This window comes from Nicotiana tabacum, chromosome 11 (assembly GCF_000715075.1).
Source record: "Nicotiana tabacum cultivar K326 chromosome 11, ASM71507v2, whole genome shotgun sequence".
Taxonomy (NCBI): domain Eukaryota; kingdom Viridiplantae; phylum Streptophyta; class Magnoliopsida; order Solanales; family Solanaceae; genus Nicotiana; species Nicotiana tabacum.
In genome coordinates, this window is record NC_134090.1 from 159,214,389 (window position 1) to 159,234,929 (window position 20,541).

Below are 20,541 nucleotides of genomic sequence, written 5' to 3' on the forward strand. Positions count from 1 at the left end.
TCATCAACAATGATAGCATAGATACTTGCTCGGGGCACTTGCGCAATTGATCTATCACTTCGTAATCCGGCATTTTCATTTGTTGGAAAACACTTCCGCTTCTTCAACGCTTACAGGCTTCTTTGGTGGGAAGCGCCTTCGTGTGGCGTTGTTCAGCTCTTGGGTGTTTGAATGCCTTCCAATGAAAGTATTTTCTGGAAGTTCTCCCGTGACTTCTTTACCTTTGTACATTACCAACGTCCTTTGATAATTCCACGGCACTGTGGACGGGTTGGTCATCGGCTTTTGTGGCACGCGTCCGATAACCACTGGCTCATTCAGCCGAGGTGGTTGAATCGTCCCCCGGACCACATAGGCCCCTTTTGGCACGTACATAGGTTTTGCCTTTTTGACCCCGAAGCTCCGCGGCTTCTCTGCTCGACCTCGTGGTATGTAAAGAACCCCATCCTTTACCGGTACCGCTTTCTTCTCCACTTTCTTTGTGGGCTCGCACTTTGCAGTATTGGCCTTTTCCCTTTTTTTCTGGTTTCTGGGCTGTTTCAGGCTTTTTCCCTGCGTCGACAATGGCGATTATAGCTTTCAAAGTAGGGTCAAATTCTTTGTCTTCGCAAATCATCCCGATCAGCGGCCCGTTATTGTGAGCAGGTAATGGATTGTTAGTCACATTTGGGACCTCCTCGTCCCTTAGCACTATTTTCCCTTGCTCTATCAAATTCTCGACCACTCTTTTCAACGACCAGCAGTCATTTGTATCGTGCCCCTCAGCTCCTGAATGATAGGCGCATCTGACCCCAGCTTTGTAAGAAGGCGACGTCGGGTTTTGCCTTATTTGAGGGACTAGTTGCAGGAAGCCCAACTGGACTAGCTTCGGGAACAAAGTAGAGTATGGTTCACCGATGGGCGTGAAAGTCCGCCTTCTAGGTGGCTCCTGAGGGCGGAAGTTATTCTACGAAGGTTGTGGGTTATAGTGGTTGCGGTAAGAAGGCTGATTTCTGGGAGGTGGAGCTTGGCCTCGGTTGGCTTGTTGCGGCGGATGGACATAAGGTTGGGCATTCATGACCATATAGGGTTGATGAGCATATGCCAGATTTGAGTGGGGATAGTAGTGTTGTGGGGTTCTTTCTGGAAAACGGGGCCTGGGATTATGATATTCCCTTGCTTCTGAGGCTGTCATGGCCATTTCTTCCTTTTTCTTCCCTCTTGCCATTCCTCCGGACCCGCTTTGGATGGCTTGGGAGGTCGCCCTTATAGCTGCTTGACTCAGAATCCTACCTGTTTTCAGACCATTCTCCACCATCTCTCCAATCTTAATCGCTTCCGCGAATGGCTTTCCCATGGCTGACATCATGTTTTGGAAATAATCAGACTCTTGAGCCTGGAGAAAGGTAGTGACCATTTCTACTTCATCCATGGGAGGCTTCACCCTCGACGCCTGCTCGCGCCATTTAATAGCATACTCTCTGAAGCTTTCTGAAGGTTTCTTTTTCAAATTCGACAGAGAATTTCGGTCTGGTGCGATGTCGATGTTATACTGGAATTGTCTCACAAAATCTCTAGCGAGATCATCCCAGACATGCCATCGGGACATGTCCTGGTCCATGTACCATTCCGAGGCTATTCCTACCAGACTTTCCCCGAAATATGCCATTAGCAATTCCTCTTTTCCGCCGGCTCCCCTTAATTGGTTGCAATATTTCTTTAGGTGAGCAATGGGGTCACCGTGCCCGTCGTACTTCTCAAACTTTGGGGTCTTGAAACCCACTGGTAGGTGTACGTGAGGGAACATGCATAGGTCGGCGTAAGAGACGCTTTTCTGTCCGCTCAAACCTTGCATATTCTTCAAACTCTGTTCAAGGCTTCTCATTCTTTTGGCCATCTCATTTTGTTCAGCAATTCTGGGGTTTTGATCTTGCCCGGGTGCAAGCTCGCACTGAGGCGGTGGAGGATTAGTGCTGGTAGCGAACCTAGTTGGTTCCATTGAGAAGGAGGGTGCTTGGAATGTAAAGGAGGATGAGTCAAATCTTGGCTTGTACGTAGCAGGTTGTGCTGTAATCGGGCAGGGCAGTGCAGTAAAGATGTTTGTGCTTGCATAGGTGGCTGACATTTGGGGATGAGGCTCAGAAGGCGATCCAGCAGAGAAGGCTGAAGTGGCTGGGTACCCGAATGGGGTAGCAGGATAATTTATGGGGACATTAAAAGTCCCGCTTGACCTGGAGAATAACTCAGGGAATCCGGGGACGACACTTGGCGGCTCTTTCCCATTATTCCAGTCGTCCAGCATTTCCAACATTCGGAGCCGTAGGATTTTATTTTCCTCCGCAGTTGCGGACTCGGGTGTGAGGACAGCCGAGATCGAACTTTCCTCGGAAATAGGGATTGTTGGCAACGGAATCTCTGAAGACATTTCTACACTTCCTTTTGACCTTGTGAAGTAAGTGTGAGCACTGCCTCCTGTCTTAACAATAGGTAATTGAACACTCCCTTTCGACCTCGTGAAGTATGAGTGCGAGGCCAGACTTTCACCAAACCCACCGCCTTTTCCAAAACCTGGAAGGAACTCAATGACAAACGAACGGTTAATTCGAATCAAATAATATATAGGCAATCTCACGTTGGGGCATGATGCACCTATACAGTTAAATGGATTTCTACATGTTTGCGATGAAAGCATGCGTCATTACGGTATTCTTTTTAGGCTTTTTATTATTTTCCCCCCTTTTTCAATTTTTCTCTTTGGTTAAACCGCGACCGGATCCGATGAGGATTGCCTACGTATCACGATGCCATGTGAATCAGATCATTATGTAGTTCAAAAACACAAATGAGCGTAAAAGAAGCAACCTTTTTATTGTTGAAACGGTCTATTACAAACTACATTTTGCAAAAGAAAGAGCAAACTTTGAAAATAAACCTAGACTCAAAAATAGACTAAAAATCACCCTGATGGGAAAAACAGGCAGAAGATGCTAAGATACAGACTTGACTTATGAGTACATTATGGTTTTGAAAATTGGTGCCCGCGTGGAATCGTTCGGCCTCGCCGCGGTCCTAGGTGTGAGATCCCTCTCAAGTTGCTCCAGCTCATGCATGGTCTGCTTGACATAACTCATCACTGCTGAGAGGACGGTAACGCTGGTCATGTTCTCACATCGTAGACATCGTCTGGTGATGGCATGGGCAATGGCCTTGATCCTATCTCTGGTTTGCTTCTTCTCTATGAGTAGGCGTTTTATCTGATCGCTACACATCTTGAATACCTGAGCATCCTGTATATGCTGATGCTTCAGTTGCCGTACTTCTAACTTCATCTAGGCCAACAAGTCGTACCAGTATCTGCTTTCAATTTGGAAATCCTTGGCCTGATTAGCTGCTTTGATCTCAAGTGTAGCCATCTCTCTCTTCATTTTAGCAACAGTTTTCTCGTGGTCGCCTTTCAATTGATTCAAGTATTGGCGATGCTTATCTGCTCTTGTATCCCACTGTGCCCTGAGCTCTGCTATGACGTTTTTAGATTTCTCTAAACCCTCTTGCCATTCCCTGACTTCACTTTTTAGCCTTTTTATCAACTGCTCGTCTGATCGACGCCTCGGCTATTTATCCGCATCCATCCTTATCTGTTTGATCTGGACTCTGAGCATTTCGTTTTCCTAAATTAACCTGTTCCGCTCTCCCAGATCGGTAGCAACTTGCACGTTGTGTTCATATTTCAAGCTTTCCACTTGTTGCTTTAACCTGCTGATTTCGGCGCAATAGACTCTTTCTTTTGTTAACCAATCCCACTGTCTTTGCGACGATTCGGCGAAATTCAGGATGTGGGGTCTCTTAGCCGGCCTTTCATGCTCAAGTTCCCTTCTATACCATGCAAGGTAACCTGGCGCCGTCTCACCTTTGGCTCGATCCCGCACGCAAGTATCTGATTTCAAATATTGACACTCACTCCAGATTTGGCGAATTTTCGCTTCTGGAAACTGTCCGTCAGGACTTATCTCAATTGTTTGAGCACTAAGATCTTCGTCATGCGGTACTGTCTGGCATCTTCCGAGCTGTCTCAAAACTCGGCAGGGCGCGTAAGGTTGAATGCTCTTAAGCCCCATCAGTAAGAAATGAGTTCTAGCTGCTGGAATATATATGACCTCATCAACAGGCAACCATCCTAGTGTCCACTGTATTTGGCTGGCAGTAAGAGCTTGAAAGAACGAGGTCCATGCCATGACTCCTTTGGGCAAACTGATCTCTTTGGTTCTCGTGTAAAATTCTTCTATGCAAGTCTTTTCCGGGGAACCATGGCTCAAAATCTCGGAACGATGGCAGAGGTGCTCGGTCATCCACATTTGTAGGAGCAAGTTACAACCTTCGAAGAAATTTCCCCCAGCTTTACAAGCTGTGAGAGCTCGAAAAATGTCAGATACCACCATAGGCGCGATAGTACTGTCACTTTGCGTGAGTAAGGTGCTGACGACCCCGGATATCTTCAAATCAATGTTTCCGTCTTTCCTTGGAAATACCAGAAGGCCTAGGAACATCATCATGAAGGCTACCCGTCTGTGTTTGTCCCACTTCTGACGAATACCTTTGCTGCACAGTTTGTTGATTGGATTATTGAATCCCTCTTCATGACCGTACCTATCATATATGAAGCATAGAGTACAAAAACCGGCAGCCAGATCCGGGTTGTGGACCGTTCTGGGTATCTTCAGTGAATCTAGGAACCGATGTACCGTGACAGCTCTTGGGGCGACCAAGTATTTTTGCCTTAACGGAAGTTCAGCATTTCCGATGTACCCAGCCATTTCTTCCAAAGTCGGGGTGAGTTCAAAATCAGAGAAATGGAAAACATTGTGCGCCGGGTCCCAGTAGGTAACCAAAGCTCTTATGATATCTCCCCGAGGCTGGATTTCCAACAAACCCATGAGACCTTTCAGATATTTCTTGACCTCATCTTGTCCTTCAGCACCTAGATCATTCCACCATAGCCGTAACTTGACAGGGATTTTGGTCATTATTGAAAAATGTTCATTTTGCATTGTGCTCATCCTGCACATTTATTAAGGTGTTCTTAACAAAAATAACTTGACTCAAAATATTTTACAAGGAGGATCAAGTTTTCGAACACGGCCTTTCAGCACTTCGGGGATGAAGATTTTGAGGCTGTGTGGGTCAATTGGATGAAAATCCTAAAAAATGACCCGAAGGTGGTTATTTATGCAAAATCAGCCTTTCGGCGTCCCTTTCGGGAACATTCGGCTATTTATGACAAAGCAACATCACCTGATTTATTCGTGACAGAATTAAAATTTTGACACATTTTTTTTTTATTATTATTACTATTTGTTCGTTTTTTATAGTAAAAGGTGGGGTTGAACCCGATGGGGGTTGCCTACGTATCTCACATCCGGTGAGAATCAAACCGGCGTAGTTCGGTAACATCGTGAATAGAGAAAATCAATTAAACCCAGAAAGCAAGAATTTTTTTTTTATTATTTTCTTTAGAAAAGAGATAAAGACTAAAGAAAATATTTATTTTTTAAGGAAATATTTGGACTATTAGTCTGAATTTATAAAGGAGGTACTACGAAAGACACAGTTTTTTTTTTGAATTATGAATTTTCCGATTGATTTTGAAAGTGATAAAAAAGAAAAAAAATTTATATGTTTTTTTTAATAAATCAAACTAGAAGACAAATTTTGTTTTTATTCTTTTTTTTAGAAAAATTCCGGCGAGGTTTTGACACTACTTGGACATTGGTTTTATTTTTCCAAAATAAGTAATTATCTCCCTACGCTGCTATTTTTCCCCTTTTTAGAAACCGGTCAGCATGCGGAACCGAAGCAAATAAATGCGCAAAACAAATAGGATGCAGCAGGATTGTCTTTTCATTTCAGGTTGCCTGTCCTAGACAGACCCAACCCCTGTGTTGAGTCCCCTAAGTCAAATGCAACATGATGCAAATAAGCGTTCCTACTAGGGATCCGGCATGAAGTTTCGTTATACTAGGTTTATAACCTGGGTATTTGTTCTAGACTGTGTACCCGAGCGGACAACTCGAGTCGAGGAGGGGGCTACGTACCGGGGACCCGCGAGATCGTCCGGCTTTGTAACTTGTCCGACCTCTTTCTTATTTCAGGTATCGACACTAACAGAATAGGGAGTCTCGACCAGCGAGCTTCTCCCCGGAGGTAAGAATGGAAAGGTTTCGGCACAGTTTATATACAGTTCAGATAATATCAAAGCGGTAAAAGACAACATTTAGCACGTTTTGTCAAAACATGTAATAAATATCAGATAATAAAGCCAAATATAACAATTATTCTAAGCTCGAATTCTTTAACCCTGAACCGGAGGTTCTGGGTTTATATCCCCAGCAGAGTCGCCAGAGCTCTCACACCTCCTTTTTGCACCCGCCCCGAAGGGTTAAATGCGAACTAGGAGTTTTTCCAATTTAAGTGACAATATTCGAAATGGGATTATTTATTTAATTCAGAGTCGCCACTTGGGAAAGGTTTGGTTTTTGGTGTCCCAAGTCACCGGTTTATCTTGAATCCCAAATCGAGGAAATTTTCGACTTTTCCAAATGAAGTCTGCGAACCAGAAATTCTAAGTAAGGAATTCTGTTGACCCGAGGGAAGGTGTTAGGCACCCTCGAATCCCGTGGTTCTGGCACGGTCGCTTAAATTGTTATAATGGCTAAATATCTGATTTAAATACATGTTGTGACTTATGTGCTTTTATTAAGTTTAAACCGCTTTATTATTATCATTTATTTTTATAGAATTGCAACGTCGTGAAAATGCATCTCGAACCACGTCACAATCAATGCACCCGTAATCGTCAACACATTTTTGACTTCGTTGAGATTTGGATTTGGGTCACATCAATGTGCACCCGTGTTTAAGAAGGTTAGATTATTAAAGGTGCGCCTAAAGCAAACTAGCTTATCGTTATTTTGGGAAGGCCGTAAAATTCGCTAAACGGCCTGTCCCGAATTCTAAGTATTTTAATATATACATTTAGAGGGCCCCGCAGCTTGTGCATTTTTGTTTGTCGAGGCTCGTCTCGTTAAAAAGAGATGTCCTAAAATGGCTACATTTCTATTATGTTTGTTTCTAAAAATAGAAAGGAAAAGGTACGTGCTAATTCAATTGCATGCTTTTAGCCAAATCCGAATTTTCCTGTGAATCATCTGATTAGTTGTTTATAAGATGAATAATGCCATACCTCATGGAACCTACTTTAAATTTGATAAAAATTACATACAAGCTGATGAAATGCTATACTTACATCCAAACATTTCTTGAATTGAATTTAACTAAACTTATTTAGGCTAGATTAAGGGAATTAACTACTAGGCATTATTACTAATGGGGATTCGAACGTGATCCTATATACTGCCTAACGGGACCCGATAAAAGAACTAAAATAAAACAGAACAGCATTGTGTAAAGTGGAAGTATTCTATCCTATGCATATCATTATAGCTAAACAGGAATCTGGTCAGTCACTATGTCAATTATCCGTACATTTTGTGTACTGTACAATTACATACCTCATACCAACAAACAACTATAAACTAAGACGCAAGAGACTAAAACTCAGTTAAGTATCAATTAACTAATCTTTTCCTGCTATTGAATTACAAACTAATCAATTATACAAAACGAAATCAATATACCATGAGTATTACAACAAATATTTAAACTTCTTCAACTTCTTTCATTTCATGCTTTCAAACTGTTACAGTTACACCAATATGGGACTCGAAATGTGTACCTGGATACTGAAATGCAAAGAAGAAGTGGAAGCAGAAGAGTCAGCAGCAGCAACAACAAGAATGGCAGTAACAACAAAGCGACACAGCAGCAATGACAATCCCAGACAAACAGACCAAAGCAGTAAACCAATGGTACAGTACTCAATGTCGATCTTTTCAAATACTCAAAGGGAAAATCCTAAAACCTGATAGAAGCAAAAACAAACTGGGTGCTGGATTTCAGACACGAAAGGATAAGGAAAGGTAGTGTTTTTGGTTCCAGACGAACAAGAATTTCTTTTCTAGTCTCCCTTCCTGATTTCTGAAGAACTCTCCTTCTAACTCAGAAGCTGTTTCTGTCTGGTTTCAGCTTCTCTTTTGTATGTGTGTGTGTATCTGTGTCTGTGTGTGTATGTTTGTGTCTATGTTTTCTCAAAAATCCCCTCCTCTTTTCAAAAATTCCCCCCTAACTAATGGAAGTTCTTCTTCCTCTTATAGCCTAACATCAGGCTCTTCATAGCCTGTTTAAACAACTCAGAATCTATTCTTTTCAGCTGTTTTTCCACCCAAACATTTAAAATTAAGAACCCCCCATCATATTCCCTGACAGTCCTCCTTATCCTCTTATTAAACTAAAAGTAGTCATGGGCAGCAGGAATATAACCTAACAGCATATGCTGTCAAACTATTTTAAACTTTAAAAAGGGCCTTAATGCACATGTTGTGCACCAATGCACATGCCCTCCAATTTTGCAGCTAACAATCCAATCTTTTCATTTTCAGATTCAAATACAGCAACTATAAGTAGCCATACTTGATTCTTACTTTGATTCAAACAAAGTTCCAGCAGGCAACAGATCCAATTGTTACCATTTGAACAACTGAAATTAATTGACGACATATGTCGACTCGACTATACTAATCATAAAATGTACAATCGAAAGCCATGATCAGAGCATTTAACAGTATTAAACATATGATTCGAATTGTACTGACTAAACAAACAATTGTACTAGGGAATCGATTAATCAGTCAAATTTAAAGTTCAATTGATCGCACAGCACATACACACATACACACTATCAGTGAATAGAGGAAAGATTTGACCAATACAGAGGTCCGGGCAAGGTGGGAAGAAACAGTTGGTAGAATTCAAAACACAAATTAAAACAAGACGTTTGACCATACAAACAGGCCTTTAACAAATACATGAATTGAATAAAGAAAATAGAAACAGACTTACCTTAAAATCCTTGGAAAAATCAGAAAACCAAAACTCGTATTTGACGAAAACCTTCTTGGGGTTGAACGGACTTTAATCGAAGTGTTCTCAACTGAGAACACTTCGATTAAGGTCCATTAGACCCTAATCACTTGGCTCAAACGGACACAGACCAGGCCCTGGGGTTTTCTATGGTTCCTAGATGACAGATTTGGGTTTTGAGTCTCCACGGTTAGATTCGGACCAAACCAAGCATGGTTTGGTCCCGAGGGAGGTCCGGGGACTGTCTGGTATGAATCTAGGGCAGATCGGTGTAGATCGAGTTTTGACTCGAATCTTCAAATGAAGATTCGAGAAGGTGGGATGAGATTCGAGCTAAACGGTTGGTGGATTCATGTTCAGGGTGTCAAGGTGGACCTATGGTGTTAAGGTGAGGGCCACCGGCGTTCAGGCCGCCGGGATTAATGGTGAAGGGAAAGGGGGCGGCTAGGGTTTCGTGGGGAAAGGGATGAGGACGAAGGCGGGGGTCTTGGATAGGGGGCAGGGTATGGTAGGAAAGGTTTATATATGGAATGGGTGGACTGATCTCAGTCGTTGGATGAGGCGAGATGAAAGGCCAGGATCTTTCAACTGATGGGGAAACGGTGTCGTTTCAAATGCCCGGGTTTGGGTTGGTTTGGGGGTTGAACGGGTCGGGTTTGTTCGTGGGTATGGGGGATGCGATCTTGACCATTGATCATTCTGAGATCAACGGCCCAGATCAGACCAGATCAAACGGTGTCGTTTGGAAGCTCTTGAAGTAAGCTGGTCTGGACCGGGGCAAGCACAGGTTTTGGGCTTGATTTGGTTCAGTTTTGGGCCTATTTTGTTTTAACTTGGACTGGCCTGGTCCGAAAATCCTTCTCCTTTTTTTTTAATTTCTTAAATTAATTTGCCAAATAATACTATATAAAACATTGAACAACAATTATCACACAATTAACATTTAATTATACTAAACACTTAATGAAAAAATACAATGAAAGATGCACACATTTTATTTTTCTTTTAATAAACGGATTACGGTTCACACGACATATATATATTTTTTATTTTTGTTTGAATAAAATAACCACGGGCAAGATCACAAATAACTAGCAAAAAAATGCCCCGTAAAAATCCAAAAATATACAACAAGACCAATTGCTATTATTTTGTTTCTTTTGGAGTGATTGTCGCGTAAAACAAAAATCACATGCTCACATTGACAGTTGTATCGAGGACATTTTCTTCGATGTATCCTAAATACAACGCTCATTTTGTCAAGACTCTTGTTATAATAAATGGACCTTTTCCAATTTTAGAGCAAACATTTATTCAGCTTCTTCATGATGCGGGGGGATACATCTCAGCATGAGTTGCCCTACTTTAAATTTTCTAAAACCCACTTTCTTGTTATAGGCATGAGCCATTCTTTGTTGGTACAACTGCTTGTGGCAGATCGCAACTAACCATTTTTCAGCCATTCAAATCAACCACTTTAATTGGATTTTGACACAATCTTGATCCTTGATCTCGGTTTCAACAAAGATCTGAAGAGGAAATTTCAACTCCTGCTAGTATCATGGCTTCAATGCCATAAACCAATCACATAAGGGCGGTTTCATTTGGACTTTGTTTAGGCTTAATATTCTAATTCTCTGTATATTTCATTACAAGCCTTATCTTCAATACATTCTGCTTCGTGATTCATTATTTCGAGGCCTGACAGTATTTTAGGATCTGGGCATGAAGTCTGCAAGCATGTCATGTCATTAAAATCTGCATTAAGAGAACTCAAAAGAGAATAAGAAAAGTGACAAGATTAAGAAAAGAGACATTCCTAGACAATGAAATATTAATTTCATTTGATTTTTTTAAAGATAAAAGGGTTTACGTCAGAAAGTAAGACAATAAAGTAAAACATCCGTATTACACCCTGAAATAATCCGAAAGCAGAAAGGATAGCAAGACTGGCTACCGAGACTCCCGTCTGATGGGGAACTTTCAGGCTTGGTGACCATTTTTTGGCTTTTCTTCTGTCTCGGCAATGGCTGCAACGGTCTTCAGTGCCGGGTCAAATTCCTCATATTCACAAATCATTTCGGCTATTGGCCCGCTGTTGTGTGCAGGCGACAGATTGTTCATCACATCAAGAGCTTCTTCATTCTGAAAAACAATTCTTTCAACTTCAATCAAATCTTCAACTGCCCTTTTGAGGATCCAACAGTCCTCTGTACTGTGTCCCACTGCTCCAGAGTGGTATTCACATCTAACATCAGCTCGGTGCGAGGGGGACTTGGGGTTCGGCCTGTTCGGGGCCACTGACTACAATAGATCTAGCCTGATTAGTTTTTGGAACAAGCTTGAATACGGTTCACCAATAGGGGTGAACTGATTCTTTCTGAAAGGCTCTCTTTGGGCGAGGATTGTGTTGGGGATCATTTGGTTGAGGATTATATGGAGCTTGGTAAGGATGGGCATTTCTGGGAGGTGGAGCTCGATAATATTATGGTTGAGTACAAGGTTGCGCGTTCATCACCGCATAGGGAGGTAGTGCCACGACATAAGCAACATCTTGATGGGGATACTGGTGTTGTGGGACCTTAGGAAGCATGTATGATTGGTTGAATGACCTGTGGCACCCCCTCGAGCTACAAGCTATCATGACTCCCTCTTCTCTCCTTTTTCTCTCACTTTTTTTTTCAATCTTTTTTTTTCTTTTTTTTTCCAATATTTTTCTTCTTTTCTTCTTCTTTTTGTTTATTTTTTCACTCAATGTGTTTATGGATGTGATCGTATCCGATATGGATTGCCTACATATCATGACGCCGCATGAATCAGATCATTACGTAGTTCAGGAAAAAATCAGGAATAAAGTACACAAACTAACTCTCGTTCTTTTTTTACTCATATATAAAATAACTCCATGAAAGCTCCTAACAAGGAAAATATTTTTGGACTTTTTTTTTTGTAGAAAGAAAGACTTCAAAAAAAATTGGATTTCAATTTTTTTTATTGAATTGTGGAAAGGTCTTCTAAAGAAGAGCAAAAGAAAATTCGATTTTTTTTTCATTTTGTTTTTGGAATTGTTAAAAGAAAGACTTCTAAAAAAGATTTTATTTTGATTTTAATTTTTTTTACGAATTTTGGTTTTGTTTTTTGGAATTTTTGAAAAAAAAAGAACTTCTAAAGAAGAAATAAAATATTTTTGGATTTTGAAATTTTTCCTTTCAATTTTCGAAAGAAAAACTTCTGAAGCAGAAAAAAGTATTTTGGAAATCAACCCTTTTTTGGAATTTTTGAAAGAATCATTTTTTGGATTTTTCATTTTTTTGTAAATTTCAAAAGAAAGAAGATATTTTTTTTGAAAGGAATTTTTTTTTTGAATTTTATTATTTAAAAAATTGGGGTCTCTAAGAAATTCTTTTCTAAAGGAAGGAAGTAAAGGAAAATATTTTTGGATTTTTTTTTTGTTTTGAAAATTGGGGGCCGGAACCGATGAGGTTTGCCTACGTATCTCACATCCGGTGAGAATCAGACCCGCGTAGTTCGGTTAACTAACTATTTTATTCTTTTTGATTTTTTTTAAAAAAATTAATCTTTACGCCAGACCACTGCAAGATTTCAGTAAAAAGGGGTTATTTGTACCAAACTAGGAGATCATTCCACTCAAATAATTTTCTAAAGCCGATCAACAATGCAAGTAAGCCTTCCAAATGAGGTAGCAAGTAGCACAAAAGTGAACATAATGATCTCAAAGAGGATACCTGTCTTATTCGGACGCGACACCTGTGCCGAGCTTTACTAAGTCGAATGATGCAAAACAAAAACGATCCTACTAAGGATAATCAGGTATGTGGCTTGTTCTTCTAGGTTTTTTAAATCCTACAAGAGAAAGTATCTAGACTGGCTTACTCGAGCGGACAACTCGAGCCGAGGAGCATCAGTGTGCCAGCCGTAGAACGGTTTCGACTTTACTGGCGGTTCTCCCCGCCTAAACATGTGTGACTAAATCTTTCACCAGGAGCAGGTCTGCACACTGGCTTTATCTCAGACATAAAATTTTGTGGAGCTGGTCAGCACACACAACACTATTACTTATCAGAAGACTCAAATGGGCTGCGCGATAAGACAATTTATATATATACAGTTAATACAATATCAAAGCAGTAAAAAGCAGACAAGTAGCACATTAGGCCCAAATAAATCACAATATATACAAAAATTAATAAATCCAAATAAAGTTAAGGTACAAGCTCAAATTCTTGAAAAAGTCCCCAGCAGAGTCGCCAGAGCTGTCACACCCCTTTTTATCCCTCCAAGAGATAAGTGTAAAATGTTATGGATTGTGGGTTAAAGAGCTTTTCCAATTAAAGTGACAAATTTGAAATATGGATTATTTTATTTACAGAGTCGTCAGTTGAAATTGATTTTTGCCGGTGTTCCAAGTCACCTTTTATTTGAATTCCTATTCAAAGGAAGGTTTGACTCTATTATTATTGGTCTGCGAAAACAAAATCCGGGTAAGGAATTCTGTTGACCGGGGAGAAGGTGTAAGGCATTCCCTGAGTCCCGTGGTTCTAGCACGGTCGCTTTATTGACTATATTTGGCTTGAATTAAACTTGGATAAATTGTGATTTATTTGATTTTTATGTTTTTCTTATGTCCGTTTTTATTTATTTATTTAAAAAAAATTAAAGAAAAGATTTGAATAATAATCTACAACTTAACTAATGAGAGAAAATTATTGTTATGAGTACTAATTTAAAAGATGAGACTAATGAGAGAAAATTATTAATTGACATTGCTTAAAACTAGTAAGATGTGGGCTTGTCTTGACATTGAATGAGGCAGCCCACTATTGGATTGATGGAGTTAAATGGGCTCATGTCCAAGACAAAATCCAAAAGCTCATATGCTTTTGGACTTTAAATCTGCAGATATGGCCTTTTAAAGCTATGTTACAGATTTGGCCTATCTTGCTATTTGCAATCCGTAGCCAACTATTTACAAAAATAAGTTTACATATTGTCTTTCTAATCTACAACTCAACTACCTTACTAAATAAGTATTTTTTAAGAGATAAAAAAAAGATTATTGGGACTCTAAAATATAATAATAATAATAATAATAATAATAATAATAATAATAATAATAATAATAAAAACTTAGCTTGGTGACAACAAAGGGACAAACATAGCTACAAGGGTTTAAATTTTAATATATATGCTCCTTTCAGACAACCAAATGCCCAGAGGAATTATATCTAGTGCTTTGCAAAAATAAAAATAATTAAAGATGCTTAACAAAATTTAATTAACTAACATATCGTTATAACATTATCAAACATTCAAGAGCATATAAAAATGAATTACAATAGAAGGATGAAGCTACTAATATTTCCCAGCGTCATTATCTTTTATTCCAACTCGATTTTGTGAGTTTACATGGTCCGAAAATTACCTGGACAGCAGAAAGAATAACAAATACAACAAAGTTAGCTCTTTCCAAAATCAACAGCAAAATAATTAAACGGGCAACAACAATAGCAAAAGACAACGACAACCGGCAGATTCAAACCCAAGAAAATAAACTAAAAATACCCCAGCAAAAGAGTACAATTATGTAACTCCAGAAAAATCTTTCAAGACTACTCTATTTTCCTTAAACAAGTTTTTCGCTTAAGAATCAACTCACAAAAGCTGCTAAGGGATATTATAGTTACTGATTTTTTTCTCTTTTTTGTGTGTAGAGTTCTCTCAGTAAGATGGAGTGTCCTCCTTCTTTTTCTTTTCCTCAGAAACAACCAGCTATTTCAAGATTAAAAATCAATCTTTCTGACAGATTTTTCTACAAAATCTGCTCTTAAATTCAAAAGGCCAGACTTTCTGGTATATATATATATATATATATATATATATATATATATATATATATATATATATATATATATATATGTGTGTGTGTGTGTGTGTGTGTGTGTGTGTGTGTGTGTGTGTGTGTGTGTGTGTGTGTGTGTGTGTGTGTGTGTGTGTGTGTGTGTGTGTGTGTGTGTGTGTGTGTGTGTGTGTGTTTTAATTAAAATTGCGCCAAAATTGGCCCAAATTTTGAGCCCAAAAAGCCCAAATCCGGTCCAAAAGGGGGTTGCCAAGAAGAGCTTAAAACGACGTAGTTTTGTCTTGAAACTACGTCGTTTTGGTTAAGTGACAAGATTCAATCTCATCCACCCATCTTGATTTAATCCAACGGTCCTAATTTGATCTTCATCCTAGGTATATAAAGCCTAAAATCCCCACAAATTTGCCACATTTCCCCTTATTTCCTCTCTCTTCTTTCCCTCTCATCACTCTCTCTTCTCTCTCCCCCCAAGCCGCCGCCCCATCGCCGCCACCAGAAATCCCCCACCGGCGGCGGCCGACCTCCAATCTGCCCTAAAATTTCACCATGTAATCTCCAACACCTCCTCTTTCCATATCTCCAAACCAAATCCTTCAAAACCTCCTCAAACTCCTTGAATCTTAGATCTAGGAAATTTTAACCGCCACTTTTTTGCCTCAAATTCTTGAAGCTCCAGCCACTACCATCCCACAATACCTACATCAATGGATAGAACTCCTCAAGACCTACCTATTGATGCCAATTTCTACCCCAAAAATCCGGCGACCAAAATCCGGCCATATTCCGGCAACCTCCCCGAACACCCTCTTTTGGTATATCACCATTCTTTCGGCCACTTGAATTGTAAAAATCCTATTCTTTTTCATGGCTAATTTTTTTTTTCAGATTTTATTTTTGTCTATTATTAATTATTTTAGCATTAGTTTTTGAAGTTTGAAATGTTAAATTTTCTGTTTTTGCTCTTGTTGAAGTAGTAAAATAATTTTGTGTTGATAAAAGTGAGGTAGTGAAAAATACTTAAGAGTATATGATACTTGTTTGGTTGTTTATTTACTGCTTCAAGACTCTTTGAGTACAACACTCAAAAGTCAAATTGTTTGGTAAGAAAATGTAGACCTTTGGACAGTGTTTGAATAAAAGTTTATCTTTGAATAGTGGAGAGCAGATTTTGTTTGAAATACTTGACATGATTTGAACTAGAAAATCAGGGGCGGCCCATCCATAAAGCAAGTAAAACAACTGCTTTAGGCCCCACTTTTGTGGAGGTCCCATTTTTTTTTTTACATCTAATAGGCTATATATAAATTTTTAAGATTTTTTTATGTGAAATGAATTTTTTTTAATTTCTTTATTTAAGAAATAAAGAGATGAAAGATTTGCAACTGCTTTGATTTCTGCTAAGAAAATTGCATTTGAAATTAATATCGAACCCGAATTTCATAAGAAACGTGTAATATATAGGAAGAAACAATTTGAGAAGAATATTAATAGTGAAATCTCAAAATCTCTGGAAGAGTTCTTTATAGTTCATTACTTTTTATACATACTCCCTCTGGTCCATAATAAATGACTTTTTAATCTTTGTTGTGCCCCTTAAGAAAATACTGACTCCTAGAACAAAAATGTATTTTGACTAAATTATCCTTAATTAAAATTTATATGTTGTTAACTTGACATATTGAGATATGTAAATAAGGGAAAATTTAAAAAAAATAAAGTTAATTCCTTCTCGATTATATAAAAGGACACTTATTTTGGAACAAAATAAAAGCCAAAAATGTCATTTATTATGGACCGGAGAGAGTAGTAGACAAGGTTATTTTTTCACTTTAAAATAGATTTGAACAATTTGAAATAGAAAATATTTTTGATTTTCTATTTAGCGGTAAAAACTGAGATCACGTTGAAAAAAGATTGCTTCATCTTGAATGCTCCTTAAATCATAATAATCAACCCGATATTGATAGTTTAGACTTATTTTTTGAATTAAAAATATTTTAAAAATAGTACAATTAGAAGATAACAATTTAATTGATATACTCAATAAAATAAAAAGATTTGATTATTTTCCAAATGTCTATATTACTTATAGAATAATGTTAATAACTTCTATTACCGTTGCTTTAGCGGAAAAAAGTGTTTCAAAATTAAAATTAATAAAACCTTACCTAAGATCAAAATTGTCTCAAAGATATTAAATGAATTAGCTATATTGTCAATTGAGAAAGATTTATTAAGAGAAATTGATTATAAAAATTTAATAATAACTTTGTATCTAAAAAAAAGTTAGAAAAATAAGCCCCTCATACAGTTTGACTTTAGGCCACGAAATTGGTCGGGCCTCCCCTGGACAAGATCAAAGTAATATCTCTTTCGCCAATGAGCATTTGTACGGAGAAAGGGTCTCGTACAAAGAGGTGAAAAGAAGGCTTTTACCTTATTTCAGGTGGGTTACGTGTATCGGCTTAGGATGAGTTGGACAATTTTTGGGACGAAGAAATCTCTTAGATGGGAGGATGTGAGTTTGGATCTATCAACAAAACAATTCTATTCCAGTTGTAGTCTCAATCCCATATTAATCAAAGTCTGTAGCCGTGTTATATCGAGTAGGGCTATCAAAAGGACACTTCTGATCAAAATTCAGGTGATTTATAAAAAATTCTATTCCATGTTTATCTATGATCATCTTACAAAGAATTCCCGGCCTCCGAAAAAGGACGATATGCAAGTAGAATAATAAGCAAAAACAATAACAATTGAAGGAGAAGAACTAATTTACGCACAACATGAGTTAACTCCACTCTCAGCTGAGCATCAACAGTTCTTGTCCTGTAAATATAACACGTCTTTTTCACCAAAACATGACCTGAAAATCTCATCAGGATCAAAATCATCATCAAAATAGTCATGCACAGTTCTTCTCCTTATGTCTCTTAACATTACGCTGCTGATTATACACTAATTCGTCAACAAAACCTAAGTGATTATTAACATTAATTGACCTTCTAGGATTTTAATCTTGTGTCCAATTCTTTTATTATGACTAATTTTTTATCAACTAAAAATTTGAATTGTGTGAAAATATATGTGATGTTCCTCTGTAACTAATTAGAATAAGGTAAAAACTTCTTCATACGTTGGTTATAAATCATATACTTAGCTCGAAGAGATTTAAGATCGCGCATAAAACCAGCACTATTAGTGCACAAAAACTTACAAAGTTCGTGCACAATACTCATATTGTTAGTGCACACGACTTATACACTTTGAAAAATGTAACTAATTAACAACCGTAATATATTGGAGTAGTTAGTAAAATCTTATTAAAAGATTAGCCTCCACTTATCTTGTTCCTGCGAGGTCTGGCCTTGCATTTGCGATATGGAAGAAAACCTATCAGTTTTGCATTTGCGATCATGTTCTTTGCATTTGCGAAGAGACCTAATTGCGCAATTGCGACCAGGGCTTTGCATTTGCAATGGGGACATGGGGAGATTCGTTGCATTTGCGATCAAGGGGTCGCATTTACGATCAGTCCAGCTCGCATTTGCGAATAATTCATCGCATTTGTGATGAAAGTAGAGATGTGATGATATCTGCATTTGCGATTTATTCTTCGCATTTGCGGGGTTCGCACAGGTCGCAAATGCGATATCTACAACTGATTAAAATGGGAGTTAGACGAGATTTTTGGTTCATTCTTCAGATTTCCAAACATAAAAACCCTAGAGGCGATTTTTCAAAGAACTTTTCTTCCCCAAATCATTGGAAAGTGATTCTAAACTAGTTTCTTTCAATCTTTCACTACTTTTCCTAAGATTTCAACCTAAAATCTTGTGTTTTCATGGTGAAAATTGGGAGTTTGGGTAGAAATACGAATTTTTGTAAAACAGAGATTTAGACCTCAAATTGAGGTCAGATTCCAAAATAAATTACATAACCGGGCTCAGGGGTGAATGGGTAATTGGAGTTTCATTCGAATTTTGGGTTGGGACCAGGCGGGCTCGGGTGTTGACTTTTGTTGACTTTTTCAATAATGACTTAAATTGAATTCTTTGCAATCGTGGGTAGTTGCTAAAGCTTAATTTGAATCGTTTGTTGGTAATTTGCTAGATTCTATTGGTTCGAAGGCTTGTTTGAAAGACAATGTTGTGGTTGAGCTTTGAGTTTAGTCTTTGGAGCGAGGTAAGTGATGTGGTTAACCTTGACTTGAGGGATTACGACTTATTTATCTATTTGTTACATGTTTAGATGTTGGGTACAACGTATATGTGAGGTAACGGGTACTTATGCGTTGTTGTCGGGTTAAATCATACGGGTGGAACTTGTTTCTTGCAATTTTTGCTTCCTTTGATCATGTTATCCATGCTTAGAGTAGTTATTTGTTAAATTGATCGTTCTTATAGTGTTTATGGGCTTTGTGATAATTGAGTATTGATTTCAAGTTGAGATTGGTATTGTGGAACCGTTGTTGAAGTAAGGCTTGTACTTGTTGATCCTATCTCTCTATTATTACTTCTTCATTGTTATTTGGTAAGGGAGAGTGTTAATGCACAAAGGATGATGCCGTGTCATATGTGATTGTTAATGCACGAAGGGTGATGTCGTGCCATATTATGAGTGTTAATGCACGGAGGGTGATGTCGTGCCATATGCGAGTGTTAATGCACGAAGGGTGATGTCGTGCCATGTTGTGAGTGTTAATGCATGAAGGGTAATGTCGTTCCATGTTATGAGAGTTAATGCAAGAAGGGTGATGTCGTGCCATTTCTATTGATTTATACTGTGAGTGAGAGTAAAAGCACGAAGGGTGATGTCGTGCATTATCATTGTTTAATTGTGAGGCTGAGAGTAAAAGCACGAAGGGTGATGCCGTGCAATTTTCTTTATTGTGCTTAATTGTTCTTATTGGTTAAAGGCATATTGACTGTTCTGGTTATCATTTCCGTTGTATCGCTCGTATCATCTATCCCCCTTAGCATGTCCCCCTCCCTATATTACCTGTTTAGCTTTTATCTGTTGTTATCTTGTACATGTATTGTTATCTGTACATGTTTATCATAGTAGGTGTCTTGTCATAGCCTCATCACTACTTCATTGAGGTTAGGCTTGACACTTACGAGTACATGGGTCGGTTGTACTCATACTTTACTCTGTACTTCATGTGGAGATTTTGGTACCGGCCCTAGCTGTCGTGAGAGCAGTTTGGACTAGCTTTGGAGACTCGAGATAGATCTGCTAGCATCCGCATACCTTGAAGTCCCCTTCTATTTTACTTATTTCACTGTTTATTTTCTTTAAAAACAGTTGTATTTCTTTCGGACTCTATTTGTAGTAAATTCTAGAATCTCGTGAGTTGTGACTCCAGATGCGTATTGTAGTAGCTAACATGTATTTATGTTTATTGATCATGATCGGCCTTTGACAGTTCGAAGTCAGAGGGAGTTACGAAACAAATGTAAAGAAAAATTCTTTTTTTAATAAAACTTGTGAGTACAACTCTGTGTATCCCCTGATTTTTCTTTAATTTGTTTTCCTTGATTCGAGGGCTGAAGCAGCGTATTTTTCAAGCACAGGATGATGTGGACCTCCTTGTGATTTACTTGATCGTCAAGAAGAGTTAGTAGCGCTTCAGATTGATCACGAGGGAC